This window comes from Bombina bombina, chromosome 1 (genome assembly GCF_027579735.1).
Source record: "Bombina bombina isolate aBomBom1 chromosome 1, aBomBom1.pri, whole genome shotgun sequence".
NCBI lineage: Eukaryota > Metazoa > Chordata > Amphibia > Anura > Bombinatoridae > Bombina > Bombina bombina.
In genome coordinates this window covers 1,253,951,090-1,253,972,115 of record NC_069499.1, presented here as the reverse complement: position 1 = coordinate 1,253,972,115, position 21,026 = coordinate 1,253,951,090, and positions in this window count along the sequence as shown.

Sequence of the window (21,026 nt, the reverse complement as noted above, 5' to 3'; positions counted from 1 at the left end):
ATTTTAACTCATTCTTGTGAAGCCATGCCTTCTGAGTCTGAGCATCAGAGTGCTACAAGTGCATAATGTCCAGGGGAACAATCTTAGTTCCGCAATTTCCAAATATTTAAAAATTGTTTGCGATGCGGGAAGGCACCGGTTTAGGGGTTAATAGGTAGTTTATGGGTGTTTAGTGTACTTTGTAACACTTTAGTTATGAGTTTTATGTAACAGTTTTGTTGCATAAAACTTATAACTACTGCTCTTAGATGGGGGTATGGATCTTCTTGTTATAGGGTGTAACCCAAGCTTTTTAGCCTCACGCGCAAAACTTGTAATGGCAGCGCTGAGCAAGTCCCATGAAAAAACATAATTTTTACGAGTGCAGGACTGACGTTGCGTTACAGGCTAAAAGGCTGCGGTACAGTTATACCGACAAGACTCATAATGGCTGCGTTGCTGTTTTAACGCTGAAATTTTTCAGCATTAAAAGATGACCGCACAACTCATAATCTACCTGATAGAGATTTGTACTTGTCCTCGTCACATCTGCGCATAGAATGGGTCATAAAAATGCCTTAAAAAGTTATGGAGTAAAATAATTAAAATGGGATAAATCAATATCATTAAAATTACATTAAAAAAACAAACTGTCCAGGCTAACATATAGACAAAGAAGAAAATATCAGGGCTCCACCTGGTTCTGTATGTCTAGGCCACTGGCCGTCATCATAGTGTTAATTTAGTACTTGTTTGCTGCCAACAAACAATAAAAAAGTTTATCTGTTATTTGTTGTTGTCTAATTACAGCAACCTGAATGGTCTTCCCCCAATTTTCTGTGTTTCTTATTTGCTAAATGGATGCTATTTATATAAATGGGGTACGAAGATGAACTGAGGCTGAGAGAGCATGTAAGTAATTCTCAGCATTTCATTTTTTGGGTGGCAGATTTAAAGGGACATTGTGGTCAAAATTTAAATGCACTTCGATGAATTACATCTTTAAATAGAAACATATTTGCAATATACATGCATTGGCAAAATGCTTCTAGAAAAAGTAATCCCTGTTTTAGTTTTAACATTTTTCTCTGCATGTGCAGGTGAAGCATAGCTAGATACTGACAACAAATAATCCTGGACAAACCACCTCTTTGATTATGATACTACCAAGGCTTTATTATGTTCAGATTAAAAAGTACATGGGTACCAAGTCATAGTAGGGAAAGAGAGTAGAAACAGTCTTTATGGACCATAAATTCTTACAAGTGTCACACTTATTAAAACTATACATAAATTACCCATTGGTGGATACCCCCCCCCCTTCCTTCCCTCCCTGATAATAAAAAAAGTGTTAACCTATTCAATGCATAGCTGTAGAAAAACCCCAAATCATGAATTCCATTTCAATTAAAATCATGGTTAGATACATATACAAACTCATATATATATATATATATATATATATATATATATATATATATATATATATATATATATATATATATATATATATATATATATATATATATATATATATATATATATATATATATATATATATATATATATACACATAGAATTAGAGTATGTCAAATAGCAATGTGTGTTTAGATACTAGGATTAACATATATCATTTTGGCTGCAAATTTAATTTATAGATTGATGATGGTTCAATTGCATAAATATAGACATTGACAACAATAAATGAGAAAAGTGATAAATCCTTTTGCTCCATAAAAAGTAAACAATACTTATAAAGTTTGCACACACATCATAGGATGGTTATAGGGTATCAACATACCAAATACAGAGTCGAGCTTGATTAATATTGCATAGGCATAGAGAGGCAATACCTAAATAAATAAATAATTACTTCCTGTAAATTAATCTACAAGCATCCTTAACTGTGTCTTTAAGTAGATCATCTCCATCTAGGATCTGTAGATATTTCTTCATGATGTTGCATATTTGGTAGAATTGCATTGAATATTTTGTCTCTTCTCCTCTTTCCCCATATTCCTATGGAATTGATTGCTAGATTTTATAAGGCTACTTCTTTCTCTCTTTTGTGTGTCCTCAAGAGCATGTCTAATAACATTCTCATTATAGCCACGATTTTGCAGGCTATCTTGCAGAGATACAGATTCAGAGAGAAAGGTATCTTCCCTTGAACTAATCCTCTTAGTCCTGAGAAATTGTCCCTTCGCTATTCCTCCAAATAAATGTTTTGGATGTGAGCTTAATGAGTGCAATAAAGAATTACCCGCAATAGGTTTGCGATACACTCAAGTTTCAATTTTCCTAGACTTAAAGTCCATAGTAAGCTCAATATCCAAAAAATGTATTTTTTTCTTTATGACACTCATAGGTAAACTGTATTTCAGGGATACACGGGTTAAGATATTTCACAAATGAATCTGCCTTCTGTAAAGTAAATGAGCTTATGAAAATAAGATCATCAATAAATATTTTGTAATGCAGGATTTTACTTGAGAAAGGATTATTATGTCCAAAGAGGTATCTATATTCAAGCCAACCCATAAATAAATTAGTATATGAATAAATAAATTAGCATATGCCCCCCATAGCTGTACCTCTTAGCTGGACATAATAAGTTTCCTCAAATAGAAAATAATTGTGCTCTAAAAAGGAATTTAGTAGCTACAATTATAAATTCATTGGTCTCATCCTGATAATCAGTCATCAAATTAAGAAAATATGTAATAGCTTCAAGTCCCAATGAATGGGGTATAGAGGTATAAAGGGCAACAACATCTACTGTGAGCCAGCTCATGTCCTCCACCACTTGCAAAGGTTCCACAAGGTTCAGCATATGGGTAGTATCCCTTAGAAAACATGGGAGAAACGTAACCAAAGGCTGCAGGATACTATCAATCCATTCTGATAGATGTTCAAATAAAGAGCCTATTCCTGCAACTATAGGTCATGCTTTGATGTCATCTAAACCTTTGTGTACCTTTGGCAAGTGGTGGAAGATTGGTACTACTGGGTATTCAATGTATCAAAAGTCAAAGGTGACTTTATTGATAATACCATAAAATAAAGCATAATTTAACAGTGATCTGAGTTTATTCTGAAACAATCGAGTTGGATTCCTGCTAACAGCTTTGTATGATACAAAATCACTTAATTGTCGTAAAGCCTCTGAAATATACACATGTCTGTCCATAACTACAATGCTGCCACCCTTATCTGATTGTTTAATCACTATGGACATATTGTTTTGCAGTTTCATTTAGATTTTTCAAATCTTCCAACACTCTCTTATGAAAGCTTTCCAGGGCTTTTCCCCTTGATTGCACAGGATTAAATCTAGACCTGGTTTTAAAACTGGGAGGGCATGGGTGATTTGAAGGCGACCCTGTGGTTTGCTCACTCTCCAAAAATTGGATAGCGACCAAGTCACACATGTCACTAAATACAGATAGGGACTCTCATTTTCTGAGTTTGAACCTTTATCATAGGAGGTGAAAAAGTTGGGTAGGGATTATTCGTCAGTACTTACCTTATCAGTGCCCTTAAAAGTAACCTTCTTCCTACCCCTATGTCTCCTTCTCCTCCTCCTCCTCCTACAATTATTCCCATTGGTTCCTAAAGTGTTATCCTTGTCTTCTTCATACCCTTGATTAAGCCAAATGCGTCTACATCTATGTGTCTTATGCCATATGAAAATTTGCCCAGTGGTGTAATCTTTTTGATCTCGTAAAAAATTCACATGTTTAACCTGAATAATATCTCTTTTTTGTATCTCAATTACATCATGTAACATTTTATCAAATTCTCCATACCCATTAGAGAGTTGATGTCTATTAAGCTCTGCTTGTAAAGAAACAATTTCATTCCTAACAGAAATAAGTTGCTCAGATTTATATTTAATAAGCATCAACATAAGTCTAATGGAGCACTCCGACAGAATACTGTTCCATTATTTTATGAATTCTGAGTCCTGAACCTCAAATGTTGGACATTTTTTTTAACCCTTAGTCCTCTCGGGATCTGCTGTTCCCTAGGTACCTCCATGTTTAAATTACAAGGCAATTAAATAATAGTTAAAAAATTCAGCCAAAACTCAAGCACAAAATATATAAATGGAGTTTAGGAGAGAAAATGATACAGACAAAAAGAAACAGTTCTCCAAATATATAAAGTGCAAGTGCTGGGTATATATAAACTGTCAACACTGGATCAAAGTGTGTAGAGATTATGGGCGATCAGTTCTTACTGTGCCTGACTCACCACTCTAAGGAAGCTTGAAAAACCCAGGCCAGTGGGGGACTGTGGCAAATAGCCAACCCTACCTTTTGCGCTCTGGTTCTTCGGGTCCGGCTGCAATCACTGCGTTCCTCCTCATATAACAATGTACCTTCTATGAGGCTACACAACACGTGTGATTGTCGCTTCCGGGTGACGTCATCGACCAAGCACTGGTTGGCTAACAGTGATGTATGCGCCTATTCAGTCCGTCTTCATACTTTCAATAGATCCAGGATAGGAACAGTCACCCAAAGTTGATAGGTAGGTAGTATAAAGGATAGGAGGGCTCCATCCTATGAATACCATAAAATCAAGGCTTTATTATGTTCAGATTAAAAAGTACATGGGTACCAAGGCATAGTAGGGAAAGAGTGTAGAAACGGTCTTACGCGTTTCGGGAATGCGTAGCCGTAATCATAGACCATAAATTCTTACAGGTGTCACACTTATTTAAACTATACATAAGTTACCCATTGGTGGATAAAACACCCCCCCCTTACTTCCCTCCCTGATAATGAAAACAGTGTTAAACCATTCAATGCATAGCTGTAGAAAAACCCAAAATCATGAATTCCATTTCAATTAAATCATGGTTAGATACATATACAAACTCAAATATATACATAGAAATACATGAAATACATGAAATACATGTTTATGTAATTGAACCATCATCAATCTTAAATTAAATTTGCAGCCAAAATGATACAGTGGGTCAAAAAAGTATTTAGTCAGCAACCAATTGTGCAAGTTCTCCCACTTATTTCTGGCTCTCACAGACCTCTATCTTCTTCTTTAAGAGGCTCCTCTGTCTTCCACTCATTACCTGTATTATTGGCACCTGTTTGAACTTGTTATCAGTATAGAAGACACCTGTCCACAACCTCAAACAGTCACACTCCAAACTCCACTATGGTGAAGACCAAAGAGCTGTCGAAGGACACCAGAAACAAAATTGTAGACCTGCACCAGGCTGGGAAGACTGAATCTGCAATAGGAAAGCAGCTTGGTGTGAAGAAATCAACTGTGGGAGCAATAATTAGAAAATGGAAGACATACAAGACCACTGATAATCTCCCTCGATCTGGGGCTCCACGCAAGATCTTACCCCGTGGGGTCAAAATAATCACAAGAACAGTGAGCAAACATCCCAGAACCACATGGGGGGACCTAGTGAATGACCTGCAGAGAGCTGGGACTAACGTAACAAAGGCTACCATCAGTAACTACGCCGGCAGGGACTCAGATCCTGCAGTGCCAGATGTGTCCCCCTGCTTAAGCCAGTACATGTCCGGGCCCATCTGAAGTATGCTAGAGAGCATTTGGATGATCCAGAAGCGGATTGGGAGAATGTCATATGGTCAGATGACACCAAAGTAGAACTGTTTGGTAGAAACACAACTCGTCGTGTTTGGAGGAGAGAGAATGCTGAGTTGCAACCAAAGAACACCATACCTACTGTGAAGCATGGTGGTGGCAACATCATGCTTTGGGGCTGTTTCTCTGCAAAGGGAACAGGATGACTGATCCATGTACATGAAAGAATGAATGGGGCCATGTATTGTGAGATTTCGAGTGCAAACCTCCTTCCATCAGCAAGGGCATTGAAGATGAAACGTGGCTGGGTCTTTCAGCATGACAATGATGCCAAACACACTGCCCGGGCAAGGAAGGAGTAGCTTTGTAAGAAGCATTTCAAGGTCCTGGAGTGGCCTAGCCAGTCTCCAGATCTCAACCCCATAGAAAACCTTTGGAGGGAGTTGAAAGTCTGTGTTGCCCAGCGACAGCCCCAAAACATCACTGCTCTAGAGGAGATCTGCATGCAGGAATGGGCCAACATACCAGCAACAGTGTGCAACAACCTTGTGAAGACTTACAGAAAACATTTGACCTCTGTCATTGCCAACAAAGGATATATAACAAAGTATTGAGATGAACTTTTGATATTGACCAAATACTTATTTTCCACCATAATTTGCAAATAAATTATTTCCAAATCAGACAATGTGATTGTCTGGATTTGTTTCCACATTTTGTCTCTCATAGTTGAGGTATACCTATGATGAAAAGTACAGGCCTCTCTCATCTTCTTAAGTGGGAGAACTTGCACAATTGGTGGCTGACTAAATACTTTTTTGCCCCACTGTATATGTTAATCCTAGTATCTCAACAAGCACATTGCTATTTGACATACTTATATATATATATCTAACAATGATTTTGAATTAAATGGAATTCATGATTTTTTTTTACATCTATGCATTGAACGGGTTAACGCTGTTTTCATTATCAGGGAGGGAAGGAAGGGGGGTATGTGTTTTTATCCACCAATAGGTAACTTATGTATAGTTTAAATAAGTGTGACACCTGTAAGAATTTATGGTCTATGATTACGGCTACGCATTGCCAAAACGCCTAAGACCGTTTCTACTCTCTTTCCTTACTATGCCTTGGTACCAATGTACTTTTTAATCTGAACATAATAAAGCCTTGGTTTTATCGTAATCAAAGAGGTGGCTTGCCCAGGATTTTTTATTGTCACTTTACGTAGGAGGGAGAGGAGCCCTCCTATCCTTTATACTACCTATCAGCTTTGGGTGACTATTCTTATCCTGGATCCATTGAAAGTATGACGGACGGAGTAAGCGCATTCATCACTGTTAGCCAACCAGCACTTGGTCGATGATGTCACCCGGAAGCGACAATCACATGTGTTGTGTAGCCTCATAGAAGGTACATCGTTGTTTGTGTCGGAATGCGGTGATTGCAGCCAGACCCGAAGAGCTGGAGCGCAAGGGGTAGGGTTGGCTATTTGCCACAGTGCCCCACCTGCCTGGGTTTTGCAAGCTTCCTTGGAGTCGTGAGTTAGGCACAGTGAGAACTGATCTCCCATAATCTCTACATGCTTTGATCCAGTGTTTACAGCTTATATATACCCAGCACATGCACTTTATATATTTGGAGAACAGTTTATTTTTGTCTGTATAACTAGATATTCTTAGTGCACCAGCATTTTAAATACTGCAGCTGTTCAGAGTGTCAGTGGGGCTTGTATCATGTTAGCAATTAACAAATTTTGTCCTCAGAGAGCACCTCAGGCTCTCTGAGCTAGTGCTGTGTTTAAAATGCTGGTGCACGGTGCATACTTAAATTCAGTTTTTAAAAAATGATTCTATTCAAAACTGAAATGCATCCACATGCATTCCAATTTTGGCTGGAATGTCCCTTTAAGGTATAAATAATAAGCATCTCTGAATAACTAAGTTTTCAGAAGACATGTTTAATTTTCAACTGATAAAGCTGCCTTTAGAGAAACAGGTATAGTCACATCTAGCACACCTGCTGTGTTGGGTTTATCTTTATTTTACTTTCTACACAAACTTAATTTCTTTTGCAGTGATAAAATGATGGTTTGAGTTCCAAATCCCTTTGGCATTAGTAGTTTTAAGAAGTAACTCTCCCTTTAAAAAATGTTTTCCTGTGAGATACAATTTAAACTGATAAATCTCTACCTACAGAACATGGTTGAAGTGCAGGAATAATTTGTAAAGCCTGCATAAATTCCATTATCAGCATAAAACATGATTATAACCACAAAAATACAAATATGACCCAGTGTCTGCATTGTTATATGCTACATAGTATTGAGCCAAGGAAAACTAAAAATGTCTACACAATCAGCAAAAAGCAGGTAGTGTGTAGATTTCACTGCTCTGCCACAAACCACATGTTTTGTTCACTGCCTTGCACTGATTAAAATCATGTTTTTCAGAATGCAATTCCTCAGTTCATAAGCAATCTAAGCTGTCTTTATTATCTGGATCCAAAGTTACATTTTAAAGGCTACAGCTCGAATCTCATAAATAAAGATTCAAAATAACTGGATTAAATGTATTTATTTCTCCTTAGCACAACTGAATTCAGTGGTGGTTGATGCTTCATGTTTGTTTTGGTGCAGAAGTATTGTTTCACTGTGCATCTAAATTTTGTTGTTGTTGCTTTTTCGGGTTCTTAGATTAATGTAGTAAACTTCATTGATGGGGCGCGATCCGATATCGATCGCAGTTTGCGGCGCAAGCGAGGGAACCGGCGTCGCCCGCAGTTTCAGCTCGCAACTCGAGCCATCCAATATAAGTCGCTGTCAGATGCTAACGTGCCGTAAGTCTCACAAACCAGCGATGTCCAGAAATCTGCGTAAGTACAAATTTCTGGCGTCGCCAGTGACTTGCGGCACGTTAGAAACTGCCGGCGCCTATAAAACCTGACTAAAGTTTAAAACACCCGCACTGTCTAACACGCCTCCCTAACATAGCCCGCACTGTCTAACACGCCTCCCTAACATAGACCGCACTGTCTAACACGCCTCCCTAACATAGCCCGCACTGTCTGACCCTCTATCCGCTATCCCCCTCACTAGCCTAACAATAAAAAAGCTATTAACCCCTAAACCGCCGCTCCCGTACCCCGCCGCAACCTAATAAAGTTATTAACCCCTAAACCTCCGCTCCCGTACCCCGCCGCCAGCTATATTATATCTATAACCCCCTAAAGTGAGCCCCTAACACCGCCGCCATCTATATTAAAATTATTAACCCCTAATGTAAGCCCCTTACACCGCCGCCATCTCTATTAAAATGATTAACCCCTAATTTAATCTACCTACCCCGCCGCCAGCTATATTATCTATATTAACCCTAAGTATATTATAGTTAATATAGGTATTACATTATATATATTAACTATATTAACCCTAATTATATTAGGGTTAATATAGTTAATATAGTTACTATAGTATTTATATTAACTATATTAACTCTATCTAACCCTAACACCCCTAACTAAATTTATATTAAATTAATCTAATTCATTTATAAACTAAAATATTCCTATTTAAATCTAAATACTTACCTATAAAATAAACCCTAAGATAGCTACAATATAATTAATAATTACATTGTAGCTATGTTAGGGTTAATATTTATTTTACGGGTAAATTGTTAATTATTTTAACTAGGTATAATAGATATTAAATAGTTATTAACTATTTAATATCTACCTAGTTAAAATAATTACCCAATTACCTGTAAAATAAATCCTAACCTATGTTACAAATACACCTACACTATCAATAAATTTAATAAACTACAAACATCTATCTAAAAATACAATTAAATTAACTAAACTAAATTACAAAAAAAAACAAACACTAAATTACAAAAAATAAAAAAAAGATTACAAGATATTTAAGCTAATTACACCTATTCTAAGCCCCCTAATAAAATAATAAACGCCCAAAATAAAAAAAATTCCCTGCCCTATTCTAAATTCAACAAATTTCAAAGCTCTTTTACCTTACCAGCCCTTAAAAGGGCCTTTTGTGGGGCATGCCCCAAAGAATTCAGCTCTTTTGCATACAACAAATACAATACCCCCCCCCATTACAACCCACCACCCACATACCCCTATTCTAAACCCACCCAAACCCCCCTTAAAAAAGCCTAACACTACCCCCCTGAAGATCTCCCTACCTTGTCTTCACCACACGGGGCCGAACTCCTGATCCGATCCTGGCGATGTCTTCCTCCAAGCGGCAAAGAAGAATTCTTCCTCCGGCGATGTCATCCTCCAAGCGGCAAAGAAGAATTCTTCCTCCGGCGACGTCTTCCTCCAAGCGGCAGCAAAGTCTTCATTCTTCCGGCGGCATCTTCAATCTTCTTTCTTCGCTCCGCCGCCGCGGAGCATCCATCCCGGCCGACTGCTGAACTTGGAATGAGGTACCTTTAAATGACGTCATCCAAGATGGCGTCCGCCGAATTCCGATTGGCTGATAGGATTCTATCAGCCAATCGGAATTAAGTAAAAAAAATCTGATTGGCTGATTCAATCAGCCAATCAGATTCAAGTTCAATCCGATTGGCTGATCCAATCAGCCAATCAGATTGAGCTTGCATTCTATTGGCTGATCGGAACAGCCAATAGAATGCGAGCTCAATCTGATTGGCTGATTGGATCAGCCAATCGGATTGAACTTGAATCTGATTGGCTGATTCAATCAGCCAATCAGATTTTTCTAACTTAATTCCGATTGGCTGATAGAATCCTATCAGCCAATCGGAATTCGGCGGACGCCATCTTGGATGACGTCATTTAAAGGTACCTCATTCCAAGTACAGCAGTCGGCCGGGATGGATGCTCCGCTGCGGGGGAACGAAGAAAGAAGATTGAAGATGCCGCCGGAAGAATGAAGACTTTGCTGCCGCTTGGAGGAAGACGTCGCCGGAGGAAGAATTCTTCTTTGCCGCTTGGAGGAAGACATCGCCCGGATCGGATCAGGAGTTCGGCCCGGTGTGGTGAAGACAAGGTAGGGAGATCTTCAGGGGGGTAGTGTTAGGCTTTTTTAAGGGGGGTTTGGGTGGTTTTAGAATAGGGGTATGTGGGTGGTGGGTTGTAATGGGGGGGGTTGTATTTGTTGTATGCAAAAGAGCTGAATTCTTTGGGGCATGCCCCACAAAAGGCCCTTTTAAGGGCTGGTAAGGTAAAGAGCTTTGAAATTTGTTTAATTTAGAATAGGGCAGGGAATTTTTTTTATTTTGGGGGTTTATTATTTTATTAGGGGGCTTAGAATAGGTGTAATTAGCTTAAATATCTTGTAATCTTTTTTTTATTTTTTGTAATTTAGTGTTTGTTTTTTTTTGTAATTTAGTTTAGTTAATTTAATTGTATTTTTAGATAGATGTTTGTAGTTTATTAAATTTATTGATAGTGTAGGTGTATTTGTAACTTAGGTTAGGATTTATTTTACAGGTAATTGGGTAATTATTTTAACTAGGTAGATATTAAATAGTTAATAACTATTTAATATCTATTATACCTAGTTAAAATAATTAACAATTTACCTGTAAAATAAATATTAACCCTAACATAGCTACAATGTAATTATTAATTATATTGTAGCTATCTTAGGGTTTGTTTTATAGGTAAGTATTTAGATTTAAATAGGAATATATTAGTTTATAAATGAATTAGATTAATTTAATATAAATTTAGTTAGGGGTGTTAGGGTTAGATAGAGCTAATATAGTTAATATAAATACTATAGTAACTATATTAACTATATTAACCCTAATATAATTAGGGTTAATATAGTTAATATATATAATGTAATACCTATATTAACTATAATATACTTAGGGTTAATATAGATAATATAGCTGGCGGCGGGGTAGGTAGATTAAATTAGGGGTTAATCATTTTAATAGAGATGGCGGCGGTGTAAGGGGCTTACATTAGGGGTTAATAATATTAATATAGCTGGCGGCGGTAAAGGGGGATTAGATTAGGGGTTAATAATTTTTATATAGGTGGCGGCGGTGTAAGGGGTCAGATTAGGGGATAGATAAGGTAGATGGCGGCGGTTTTAGGGGCTCACAGTAGGGGGTTAGTTTATGTAGATGGCGGGGGGGTCCGGGAGCGGCGGTTTAGGGGTTAATAACTTTATTAGGGATTTCGGGGGTGGGATCGCGGTTGACAGGTAGATAGACATTGCGCATGCGTTAGGTGTTAGGTTTATTTTAGAAGATCGCGGTTGACAGGGAGATAGACATTGCGCATGCGTTAGGTGTTAGGTTTATTTTCTAGTTAGTTTAGGGAGTTACGGGGCTCCAATAGTCAGCGTAAGGCTTCTTACGGCTGCTTTTTGTGGCGAGGTGAAAATGGAGTAAGTTTTCTCCATTTTCGCCACGTAAGTCCTTACGCTGCATATTGGATACCAAACTGCGCTGGTTTGGTATACCTGCCTATGGCCCAAAAAACTGCGGGCGACGGCAGAAATATACGCGCGTAACTTCTAGGTTACGCCGTATATAGGATACCAAATCAGCGTAAATATTGGCGTCGCCGGCTTTTGCGGGCGACGCTTTATATCGGATCGACCCCATGGTTCTTAAAGTATTAAACACAAAATAGAAATGGAACAGCACAACAGATATGAGGGTGCAATCTGTCAGAGGCTCCACACAGGGTCCCAAGCTTAAAGTGACATGCCACCCACATTTTTTTCTTTTATGATTTAGAAAGAGAATGCAATTTTAAACATCTTTCTAATTTACTTATATTATCTAATTTGTTTTATTCTCTTGATATTCTTTGATGAAAAGCATATCTAGATATGCTCACTAGCTGCTGATTGGTTGCTGCACATAGAAGCCTCATGTGATTGGCTCACCATGTGCATTGCTTTTTCTTCAAATAAGGATATTTAAAAAATGAAGCAAAATAAATTATGGAAGTAAATTGTAATGTTGTTTAAATTTCTATTCTCTATCTGAATCATGAAAGAAAGATTTTGGGTTTAGTGGCCCTTTAAGTCGATAAAAGACAGCAGCACTCACCACTCCAAAGTTCATAGATTTATTAAGACATCAAGGTGCACAAAATGGACAACGTTTCGGACCTCTATTACTTAGTCCTTAGTTCTTAGTGACATGACTAAGGACTAGAGGTCCGAAACATTGTCTTTTGTGTGCACCTTGATGTCTTAATAAATCTATGAACTTTGGAGTGGTGAGTGCTGCTGTCTTTTATGGACTTTGATTATTAAAGTATTAAAAACATCTGTGATATAGCAGATAGATTTTTTTTTTAACCTGGTCATTAAATGAAAACTTACAGTTATATTAAACTTTAGTTTTATTTATTTTTTAAGGTGACCCTTGATATGGGCTGGAGGCGTCGTAGGAAGGGGCCTTTAATCCCATGAAATAATGAAGCTACTGTTTAGCAATTAGTTTAAAGGGACATAAAACCCAATTTTGTTCTTTCATGCTTTAGATAGAACTTAACATTTTAAACAACTTTCTAATTTACTTCTATTATCAAATGTTTTTAGTTTTCTTGTTATCCTTTGTGGAAAAGCAGTGATGTAAGCTCAAGAGTGTGCACGTGTCGGCAGCACTATATAGCAGCAGTTTTGCAACAGTTATACATTAGCAGGGACACTAGATGGCAGTACTATTTCCTGTCATGTATTGCTTCAGGCATGCGCATGCTACCTACCTAGGTATCTCTTCAGCAAAGAATAACATGAGAATGAAAAACATTTCATAATAGAAGTAAATTGGAAAATTTATAAAAAATTGTGTCCTCTATTTGAATCATGAAAGAATTTTTTGGGGTTTAATGTCCCTTTAAGGCATTTGTGATCTATGCTAGTGTTCTGGCAGGAAAGTTCCCTGAACAGGGTGCCCCGCTCTTTTGTTATCTCGATGAAATAGCGTCTCCTCAGAGAACTTATGGGGTAATGGCATGGTGGGTGTATGACGGTCACTTTTGGCAGTGTTTAGCCGATATGGGGCTCTGGCTGAAGAAAATGATTTCTCTGTGGGTTTCATTGCCCTTCCAGACAGGAGCCGGTGGATCTAGAGCAGGTATTTCCTTGGTCCCATTTAAAAAAGGGTTGTGTTTCACCTTAAAAAAGGGCAATGCAAGTGGGGCGCAAATGGTACATTTTTGCATGAATGCTGCTACTGTGGAGGATCATACTCCTATGCCAAATGTTTCTGTAGGGTTAAGCCCGGTGCTAAGCCAGACCTACTTGGCGAAGGGGCAAGCTCTGGTGAGGGTAAAAAATATGGAACCATGGCTTGGCAAATACACTAGAAAGAGGGGTTGTAAGGAGATTGCAGCATTGTTATTGCATGGCTTTGAATTCAGTTTTGTCATCCCTTCCACAGGGGTAGTGGGCACTTTGGGGGTAATTTAAAATTGGTTAGGGAATGGCCTGGGGTTGTGTGGGAAAAGCTGAATAAAAAGGTGTTGGTGAGTTGCATGGCTGGTCCTTTTTTCGGATCTGCCCTTGGTGAATTTGAAAATATTTCCTCTTGGGGTGGTTCTTAAAAGGAACAAGGAAAGGTAAGGATGGTCCATCATTTATCGTACCTAAAGGGGGTTCATTAAATTATGATATCCCTAACAATGGCAAACCTAGAACAGATGGCAAACCTATACATAAAGCCTAATAATAACGTTAACAATATCTGAAAGAAACTTCCTAGCCTTTTATCAAAATTAAGGTGATATGGGTGGTGTTTTACACTCTCTATAATGACCTACAAGCTATTGACCACAACATTAGACCAAGTGGCCCATATTAGAAATAACATCCATGTTTTTTCTTTTTACATGACAAGAGAATATGAAGTACTAATCTCATATTTGAATTCCGTTTACATGATAGAACAAAGTTGACCTTAGCCTGTACATTTCTATTCAGTGGATTTTATTATTCAGCAGAAAAAAAGCAATTTGGAACATTTTGCTCCATGCTCATTCCAATCTGATGTTTAACCATGTATCTTCTACATCAATACCAAGCACGCTTATTTATAATAACTCTCCTAATATCACTCTGACCCAATGAGATTCACAGGTTAAGAAACATTTTGAGTTAACTATAATCTTTAGGTTATTTAATTGGATCAGATAATTGTTTATAAGACCGTTTCTTGTAAACTCAATTTCACGTATATATTTATTTATTGCAACAATTTCCTTAGTTAAGTTCATTTCTGTTTCAGTGCACTTTTTTAATAAGATAAAATAATGTATATTTTGCATGCTATAATGTCCTTTCCCTAGAGATTTTAAATTATGGATACTGAAATTGACAATGGCCTAGATATGCTAAAAACCCAAACAAATTCAAGACAATTTGTGTTTTTGTATTTCCTCCATTACATGCACAAAAGTGTGACAGACAAGCTCTCTAAACTGTGTCTAAGCAGCTTCTAGCATACACATTTAACATATCTGTTATAGACTTAACTTGTATGCCTGTGCAAATTAATCATAAACACTAAAATAATAAACAAATCAAATAATTGTTTTTTAATATTTTGCTTTATGACACCCCATTGTGCTATAAAAATAATGTTATTAGATCCACACAACTTACATGCAATTTAAAACCATTATTAATGATGATACAAACAAAAATACATTTATATTATTTCATACAAAGCTGCATTTTCTTTGCTGGCATTACGGTAAGACTGATACCTCAATATTTATAAAACCAAGGCAGCACTAGTGTCTGACAAACTATCGCCTAGATTTAGAGTTTTGTCGGTAAAAAGCCGCGTAGCTAACGTTGCTTTTTTCCCAACGCATCCTTCCAACAATGCTGGTATTTAGAGTTGTCTGAGGGGCTGCATTAGGCTCAAAAAAGGGTGCGTTGAGCCTAACTTAGCCCCACTTCAACCCTCAATACCAACATTGCTTACGGTAGCGGTAAGCTGGAAAAACGTGCTCTTGCATGATATCCCCATAGGAAACAATGGGGCAGTTTTACCTGGAAAAAAAACCTAACACCTGCAAAAAAGAAGCGTTCAGCTCCTAACGCGGCCCCATTGTTTCCTATGGGAAAACACTTTCTAAGTCTACACCTAACACCCTAACATGAACCCCAAGTCTAAACACCCCTAACCTTACACTTATTAACCCCTTTAATCTGCCGCCCCCGCTATCGCTGATCCCTGCATATTATTATTAACCCCTAGTCTTCCACTCCGGACACCGCCGCAACCTACATTATCCCTATGAACCCCTAATCTGCTGACCCTAACACTGCCGACCCCTATATTATATTTATTAACCCCTAATCTGCCCCCCAACATTGCCACTACCTTGCATACACTTATTAACCCCTGATCTGCCGACCGGACCTCGCCGCCATTATAATAAATGTATTAACCCCTAAACCTCCACACTCCCGCCTCGCAAACACTATAATAAATAGTATTAACCCCTAATCTGCCCTTCCTAACATCGCCGCCACCTTCCTACAATTATTAACCCCTAATCTCCCGCCCGCACCGTCGCCACTACTATAATAAAGTTATTAATCCCTAAACATAACTCTAACCCTAACCCTAACACCCCCCTAACATAAATATAATTTATATTAAACTAAATAATATTCCTAAAATTAACTAAATTATTCCTATTTAAAACTAAATACTTACCTATAAAATAAACCCTAATATAGCTACAATATCGGAACAGCCAATAGAATGCGAGTTCAATATGATTGGCTGATTGGATCAGCCAATCGGATTGAATTTCAAACTGATTGGCTGATTGCATCAGCCAATCAGATTTTTTCTACCTTAATTCCGAATGGCTGATAGAATTCTATCAGCCAATTGGAATTGAAGGGATGCCATCTTGGATGACGTCCCTTAAAGGAACCTTCATTCGTCATTAGTCCGTCGGTAGAAGAGGATGGCTCTGTGTCGGCTCCTTTGAAGATGGCTCCGCTCCGGATGGATGAAGATTGAAGACGCCCCCTGGATGAAGACTTCTACTGGATGGAGGACCTCTTCTTGCCCCGCTTGGATGAAAACTTCTACCGGATGGAGGACCTCTTCTTGCCCCGCTTGGATGAAGACTTCTACCGGATGATGGACCTCCTCTGCGCACCTTGGATGAAGAATTCGGCTCGGCTGAGTGAAGACAACTCAAGGTAGGGAGATCTTCAGGGGGTTAGCGATAGGTTTTTTTAAGGGGGGTTTGGGTGGGTTAGAGTAGGGGTATGTGGGTGGTGGGTTGTAATGTTGGGGGCATTGTATTTTTATTTTCATGCAAAAGAGCTGATTACTTTGGGGCAAGGCCCTGCAAAAAGCCCTTTTAAGGGCTGGTAAAAAAGCTGATTACTTTTGTATTTTAGAATAGGGTAGGGATTTTTTTATTTTGGGGGGCTTTCTTATTTTATTAGGGGGCTTAGATTAGGTGTAATTAGTTTAAACTGCTTGTAATACTTTTTTATTTTTTGTAATTTAGTGTTTGTTTGTTTTTGTATTATAGAATAGTTTATTTTATTGTATTTTATTTTATGTAATTGTAGGTAATTTATTTAATTAATAGTGTAATGTTAGGTTTAATTGTAATTTAGGTTAGGATTTATTTTACATGTAATTTTGTACTTATTTTAACTAGGTAGCTATTAAATAGTTATTAACTATTTAATAGCTATTGTACCTAGTTAAAATAAATACAAAGTTGCCTGTAAAATAAATATAAATCCTAAAATAGCTACAATGTAACTATTAGTTATATTGTAGCTATATTAGGGTTTATTTTATAGGTAAGTATTTAGTTTTAAATAGGAATAATTTAGTTAATTTTAGGAATATTATTTCGTTTAATTTAAATTATATTTATGTTAGGGGGGTGTTAGGGTTAGGGTTAGAGTTAGGTTTAGGGGTTAATAACTTTATTATAGTAGCGGCAACGGTGTGGGCGGGAGATTAGGGGCTAATAATTGTAGGTAGGTGGCGGCGATGTTAGGGAGGGCAGATTAGGGGTTAATACAATTTATTCTAGTGTTTGCGAGGTGGGAGTGCGGCGGTTTAGGGGTTAATACATTTATTATAGAGGCGGCGAGGTGCGGTCGGCATATTAGGGGTTAATAAGTGTAGTTAGGTAGCGGCGACGATGGGGGGAGGGCAGATTAGGGGTTAATAAATATAATATAGAGGTCGGCGATGTTAGGGGCAGCAGATTAGGGGTTCATAGGGATAATGTAGGTGGCGGCGGTGTCCGGTCGGCAGATTAGGGGTTAAAAAATTTTATTACAGTGGCGGCGATGTGGGGAGGCTTTGGTTTAGGGGTACATAGGTAGTTTATTGGTGTTAGTGTACTTTAGAGCAGAGTAGTTAAGAGCTTTATATTCCGGCGTTAGCCCATAAAGCTCTTAACTACTGACTTTTTTTTGCGGTTGGAGTCTTGTCGGTGGAGGCTCTACCACTCACTTCTCCCAAGACTCCAAATACCAGCGTTAGGCAGATCCCATTGAAAAGATAGGATACGCAATTGGTGTAAGGGGATCTGCGGTAGCCTGGAATCGCGGTAGGGAAGTGAGCAGTAGACCTGTACCTGCCTGACTCTAAATACCAGCGGGCGGCCAAAAGCATCATTAGGAGCCCTTAAAGCTGCTTTTGATGGCTAATGCAGAACTCTAAATCTAGGTGTTTGTATGCACACTACTGGTACAATGGTTTAATGCCAAAGTTTTAATGCATTATGTTTTAAATGATATATTAAAAATTGGACAGGTGGTAAATATAGACACCCATGCTGCTATATATAAAGATCCCCAAAGCATCAATCTGTATTCCACCTGATGAAGAGACGCGGTACTGGAAACAAGTAGTGGAACTTTAGCCGGCCCGTTGTGTGCATATGTAGTTTGCTCTGTTTATCTGCAGCTCTACGTCCTGCCACAACCTGTTAATTGCAAGTATCTGTTTTAATGGTATGATACTTTTTTATTAGATTCTTTTTTGCCTGTGTTTGTACTATGTTTAGACTGAAGCAAATGTTGCATGAATCTAGATTACAATATAGCCTCTTGCTCTGTACTTGATTTTATATTGAGTCAAATATATTTATTGATTAAACCTTTACTAGCACTGTCTCACTTTTATAAAGTTATTATCCTTTTAGATATATAGGGCCCAATATTTAAAGCTATACAGCATGGTTTTTTTAGTCTAGAAATATATATATATATATATTTTTTTTTTCCACACTATTAGTTTAGCTTGGCAAGTTTTAATATAAACTTTTGATAGCTAAACATTAATTAATAAAAACTATGAAGCATAATGTGACTGGCATCTAATACCTGCAATATTATTTATCTTAGAAACAGATGACAGCTTCTCAAGCTAATGGTTACGTGCCAGCATTTCTCAGGTAGACCACAGCTGTACTCTGCTTCTTTAATGCAAACAGTAGCATAATCTTTCAAAAATTCTTCCGTGAAACAAATCTATTTAAATTCTTATGTTAGTCTCTTCAGTTGATTCATTAAAGGGACACTAAAGTCAAAATTAAACTATCATGATTCAGATAGAGCAGCAATTTTAAGCAAATTTCTAATTTACTCTTACTATCAATTTTTCTTCATTCTCTTGGTATCTTTATTTGAAAAGCAGGAATGTATGCTTAAAAGCCGTCCCATTTTTGGTTCAGACCTGGGTTGCACTTGTTTATTGGTGGCTAAATGTAGCCACCAATCAGCCAGCACTTCCCAGGGTGCTTAACCAAAAATGTGCCGGCTCCTTAGCTTACATTCCTACTTTGTCAAATAAACTACTTGTCACGTTGCCGTCTGGTGACTCTTCTTACTAGGATGGGTAAATGTCTGTACAGGGAGTGCAGAATTATTAGGCAAGTTGTATTTTTGAGGATTAATTTTATTATTGAACAACAACCATGTTCTCAATGAACCCAAAAAACTCATTAATATCAAAGCTGAATAGTTTTGGAAGTATTTTTTAGTTTGTTTTTAGTTATAGCTATTTTAGGGGGATATCTGTGTGTGCAGGTGACTATTACTGTGCATAATAATTAGGCAACTTAACAAAAAACAAATATATACCCATTTCAATTATTTATTTTTACCAGTGAAACCAATATAACATCTCAACATTCACAAATATACATTTCTGACATTCAAAAACAAAACAAAAACAAATCAGTGACCAATATAGCCACCTTTCTTTGCAAGGACACTCAAAAGCCTGCCATCCATGGATTCTGTCAGTGTTTTGATCTGTTCACCATCAACATTGCGTGCAGCAGCAACCACAGCCTCCCAGACACTGTTCAGAGAGGTGTACTGTTTTCCCTCCTTGTAAATCTCACATTTGATGATGGACCACAGGTTCTCAATGGGGTTTAGATCAGGTGAACAAGGAGGCCATGTCATTAGATTTTCTTCTTTTATACCCTTTCTTGCCAGCCACGCTGTGGAGTACTTGGACGCGTGTGATGGAGCATTGTCCTGCATGAAAATCATGTTTTTCTTGAAGGATGCAGACTTCTTCCTGTACCACTGCTTGAAGAAGGTGTCTTCCAGAAACTGGCAGTAGGACTGGGAGTTGAGCTTGACTCCATCCTCAAACCGAAAAGGCCCCACAAGCTCATCTTTGATGATACCAGCCCAAACCAGTACTCCACCTCCACCTTGCTGGCGTCTGAGTCGGACTGGAGCTCTCTGCCCTTTACCAATCCAGCCACGGGCCCATCCATCTGGCCCATTAAGACTCACTCTCATTTCATCAGTCCATAAAACCTTAGAAAAATCAGTCTTGAGATATTTCTTGGCCCAGTCTTGACGTTTCAGCTTGTGTGTCTTGTTCAGTGGTGCTCGTCTTTCAGCCTTTCTTACCTTGGCCATGTCTCTGAGTATTGTACACCTTGTGCTTTTGGGCACTCCAGTGATGTTGCAGCTCTGAAATATGGCCAAACTGGTGGCAAGTGGCATCTTGGCAGCTGCACGCTTGACTTTTCTCAGTTCATGGGCAGTTATTTTGTGCCTTGGTTTTTCCACACGCTTCTTGCGACCCTGTTGACTATTTTGAATGAAACGCTTGATTGTTCGATGATCACGCTTCAGAAACTTTGCAATTTTTAGAGTGCTGCATCCCTCTGCAAGATATCTCACTATTTTTGACTTTTCTGAGCCTGTCAAGTCCTTCTTTTGACCCATTTTGCCAAAGGAAAGGAAGTTGCCTAATAATTATGCACACCTGATATAGGGTGTTGATGTCATTAGACCACACCCCTTCTCATTACAGAGATGCACATCACCTAATATGCTTAATTGGTAGAAGGCTTTTGAGCCTATACAGCTTGGAGTAAGACAACATGCATAAAGAGGATGATGTGGTCAAAATACTCATTTGCCTAATAATTCTGCACTCCCT